This window comes from Homalodisca vitripennis, chromosome 6 (assembly GCF_021130785.1).
Source record: "Homalodisca vitripennis isolate AUS2020 chromosome 6, UT_GWSS_2.1, whole genome shotgun sequence".
Lineage (NCBI taxonomy): Eukaryota > Metazoa > Arthropoda > Insecta > Hemiptera > Cicadellidae > Homalodisca > Homalodisca vitripennis.
In genome coordinates, this window is record NC_060212.1 from 160,432,244 (window position 1) to 160,437,587 (window position 5,344).

Genomic DNA, 5,344 nt, shown 5'->3' on the forward strand with positions numbered 1-5,344 from the left:
GCTACGTTATTACTTGTTACTAACAATTACGCGCCGGGTATCAGCTTTCGCTTATAGGTCTTAATTCTGATAGTTAGGGTACATATGTTCATTTATTTATTCATTACAACATTTTCCCAATTTACTATTTCATCTTTTCTTATAATACTTTGTTATAAGAACAGACTATGCTATATGCTATACGAGTGTTCATTTCAGTTCCGTTCATCGGATTTTTGTCAGCCGACTATTTTGGATCTCTTCAGACGAACATTGCTCCAGATTCCAGGAGTCAAGTGTGTTACAGCGTAAGATTTCGGACGCTGGACTGAGTGGTAGGTGGTATAGAGCTTAAATGCACACTTGTATTGAAGACCATACCGTAGCTAATTTGAAAATAATATAGTACATAAATTTGTAAACAAACTGAGTATACGCGAATGAGATACCATATGACCGAGATATTATCGCACGTAGATTATACATACAGTAATAATTTTAAAATAGAGTAAAAGTCAATATTAAAATTTGGTGAGAAGATCTTGTTTCAGGGCATTCTTGCGTTGTAGAACCTTCTTTACCTCACCAGTACTTATATGATTTAAACAGTGGTATGGAACCTAACTTAGTGAAAAAAATCTGAATTTATCACGTGGAAAAATATCTCGATAAAGATTATTGGCAGATTTTAAATTGTATTACGGATTTAGCTTTATTTCTACATAGACAAGAATGTTTTATGATGGTGCATGTCGAACCATGGAATTTGGCTATGCGTCATTGGAGCCATCACTCAATAGGTTGACACAATTTCCTTTCGTCTGCGCGGAATATGTACAAATTTGTTTTTTGTATGATATATTTCTGTATGACAACAGGTCATATCGACAATGAAATGAGCTATAGGTTTTAAATTTGCATGCAACATTACCAAATCATGTTACTCGACAAGTAATATGGCGTACTTCTACTATGCTTTATTTTCTGTAGGAGGATGTCAATATGAATGAATATTTTGAGATACTATAATTGTAGAATGTTAATAACGTATTTCTTCTGTTAAAGGAATTATATATTGAATATAAAAGGATAACATAATTAAGTATGCATTTTTTAAACTGAATTTGATTTTGAAATTAATATATTTGGAAAATTATGTTTGTTTGTATGAGATTTAAGAAAAAGATACTTTTATGAACTGAACCCTTTGTGACCTTTTAGTACAAAAACTAAAATTTGGTATATAGTAGCATAGCAATGTGTTCCTTAATTAATGCTACATGAAGGTAGACGGAACTGAAGAGTTCAGTGATCTTTGGGCTGAATGTCAATGATCTAATAAGGGCTCAATTATTAAAGAACATAAGGTCATAGAATGTTGATTGTATTTGAAATTTATGAGATATTTGTTTTATAAATCAGTAAATCGTTTTCATAAATAATCATGATTCAATAATAATGTATTGGCCAAATAGCATAAGGTTATTTTGTATTGTAATAGGTTCAAATATCAAGTAACATAGACAACACAAGCTTATACATTACCCGTATTCGTATAAAAATACTACATTTCATGAGCCCACAAGGAAACACATCCTGGAAGTTTTCCAACTGCGCACATTATTGTGTCCTTGACAGTATTATCTTTACCAAAATCTCAGTAGTCTTGGCTCAGACATATCCTAAAATCTTTCAAAAAATCTTAAACATTTTTTTGAACTAACAAACTTTATTTTAACTACCAAAACCAAACATTCTATTTTATTGTGTAGATTTTTATATTGTATTTTAACCAAATATTTTTAAAATATAGCATTAATAAACTAAAATTCAAAAAATAAAAAACAAAAAGCTATATGCCTAATATTTAACTTATATTAGTAAGTTTTGTTTGGTAATAACATGAATGCCACATATAATGAGCAAAAAATTGTTAAAAGACATAATAACCATTCAATTATTTATCTACATAAAAGAAAGATACTTTTGTAGGAATGTTACAAGTTTTGTTCACATATTTTACAGTATATAATCTCATAAAAACTAGTCTACATTAAAATCATAACCTTGCTATTTTCTAAGGATCGATCTTTCAAGTAGTATAAATGGTAGAATGTTAAAGTTTGCAACGACAAAGATATAACAGCAAAGAGCTGGAAAGTTTGACGTGCCAAGTTACCGAGGGTGGGCTGTACAGCTCATTTCGACTCAATGTCACCTGATTGTCCTATTGTTCTCTTAAAAGCATCAACTCATTGTGTTTCAGTTGAGCTTTATTCTCATTCTTAAATAGCTCTTACCAGGGCTGTATCTACATTAGTGTGAAGGGGGCTTTCTTGAGAGAATACATTGTCATTTTCACCTCATCTCTAATGAATTTTCTAGTCCCCCAAAATTTAATGCCCACTCTACTACCACTCATGGATATATAATTGCTATTTTACCACTTATCATCGTAATTAGTTAAAGTACGAGAATAAGTTAAATTCAGATATCCTTATCCAATATAATATACATGTAGTGTTAGCAGGTTTTCGGTCAATAACGGCATAAAGAACTGAGATCATTTTTAGCATTCTGTAAGAGTTGGTATCTAAGAAGGATATCCGTACTTATTACTGGGCACGGTTACATCTAACCCATCAGGTACTGTTTAAGTGCGAAAAAGCAGTATATGGAGTTAATATGTTAAATTTGATAAACACAAATTTACTACTCTGTAGATATAGTATATAGCGTAACATATAGCAATTATGTAGACTGAATCTAATTTTGATCAAATTGCTATGGGGTCTACGATACTTCTACTGTCCCGTAGTTGCAAATCAATTCTCCCAATTTTCTTACTGTAATGTCAAGTTCCTATGTATTTCTACTTAAATGTATGAGTTATTTGAAAGTAAAGGTCTTCGTTCAGAAATGTAGGTAGCCATTTGCTATAATGCGGATTACGATTCAGAAAATGAGAAAAGACACGATTCCGAGAAGACGTTCTTTTAAACCAAAGATGAAAGTTCATTTCGCTTACTTGCAGAGTCCTCCAAGCGATATCAGTGTTAATTAAAACCTCTATCTTGTCGTTTCTATTAAGTTCCTTTTTGATATTATTAATGTTATTTTGTGATAATATTACACTACTACCACACACCACGTGTGTCGTAAAATACTATATTTGCCAATTTATTTATTCTGCTATTTTCACGTTTCCATCATAGTTATCTTGTAAAATCAATGTAAATTATTTGTAAAGCTCAGTAAAATCCAATTGAGTGACTTTCATAAAACTTATTTTTGATCATATCGAAATTTATGGAAATGTTGTTTGCATGAGACAATAAATTACTGTTTTCCACATTCTTGAGTTCTACGGTTCACTAATAATTAGAAAGTTCAGGCAATGCATACTTCTATACTATGATACAATTTAATGAACTACCACATTAATCTTTGTCCTCTCTAACTGGCCATTACATCAAAAGCGATACTTATCTTTATTTTCGTTCTTTGTAGGATTTATTACTACCTTTATTACGAATTCATTTTATATACGTCTGTTATAAACTAATGCTAATGATATCTGAAGCCCGTTTATAAATTTTTCACTCCCTGGTATATAAATGCCTGTAAATTAAAATAAGTAGGGAATGAGAAAACATTCAATTTGTACTTCTAGTAACAAAGGTATACAGGGTGTTAGTTACAAATAGTTACACCTTGTATAGCTTAGTTTTAGAAAGTTATACAAATACTATCAAATATAATGATGTAATAAATATATGTAATACAAATTCGTTAATGTTTATGGAAACGAAACCACGGATTTATACCGATGTGAAACCATACTTTATGGAAATGAAATGAAATTATCCTCAATTCCATTTGTATTTAATTTCAAATTTAACCGGATCGGAGTTTTAGACCATACTTTTTTTGACAAACTAAGCTACTAATCTAACTATATCACATTCATCTGCAGTGTTCATCTATAAAAGGTAAAGAAATCTGATTTAAATAGCACATTTCAGTATGTGTGCTTGGTACATCGGAGAAGAATGCATTCGAATGTACATACAAAAATGTTAATGCAACATAAGTATCACATGTCACAATAAAATAAATCGGAATCAAGGCAAAGCTTGAAGTTTGGAGTGTTTGGTTGAAGCGTTGGGAATACTTTTGTCTTATTGTTTGGCCTACTGCCAACACTTTCACATGCTAGTAATGGAAGCCATTTTTTTCCAAACATTCACACTACAACTTGTGCTATACAGAAAATATCTCTGTTTATTAGGATAGAGATTTAGAGAGGATTTTTGAGGTAAGGATGGACCGGAACTACGCTTTCTGAGTCACATTATTTTTGCAACGTTATCACAAGCACTTACAAGGATATCCGGTTCATTTAAGAGATGTTTAAGACTTAGATTTTGCCTTGAAAGCTGAATTAAACATTGTATCAATCGGAAAAAATAACCTAGACCGGAATCATAATGTTTTATGTACAATGCGTAACTGTAGAATTCTCTTCATTTATAAATGGTTATTGATATATTTTTAAAAGACATATAAATTGCTTACAACCATCATAACTTCTATAGCAACAGAGTTGTATCCAAATTATTCACTACGCTAAACATGCACACGAAATTCATGTTTCCTAAAATATAAGTGTAGAAGGTTTAGGTATTTCTAATTGATCATTGATAATGAATCAAATTAATATGGCTAAAGATGTGTTATAACAAAGGAGCAATGGTAGTCAAAGAAGTAAATATATGAAAAGTAATACAATTCACGTCCCTAATTAACTCAACCTCCCCTCATCCTTCCACATCGTCCTACAATCCTACATTATGCATAACTTTGCTCTGTACAATCTCTAACGAGCTGCCTTTATACCACTATTTCTATTTATATCTCTAATAGCTTTATTACACTTTGGTGTGGTATGGTTTATTAATTAAAATGTTTTAACTAGATTGTTCCAAAATTTAACCCAGATACGATAGTACTGTACGGGGAGACATCTTTATCTCTCTGTACAATATTATGCACAATAATGGTAAATAAGGAATCGTATTATGTCATTGAGGCTGTACGTATATTATTTATCGTATATTAAAAAGACATCGTTTGATTTTTATAACTCTGATAGCAGCATATTTAAATTCATACTAATATATTAATAGACTGAAGTAGATTATTTTTTATATTATAAGGACAATATGATTATTGAAATGTAGCTGGTACATATGATTCTTATTTCGATTTTTAATATTTAAATCCATCAAACTTTCCTAATAAAATATGTTCTAATTATACATTCTTAAATAATTTATATATAACATCATATAATACGTCAATC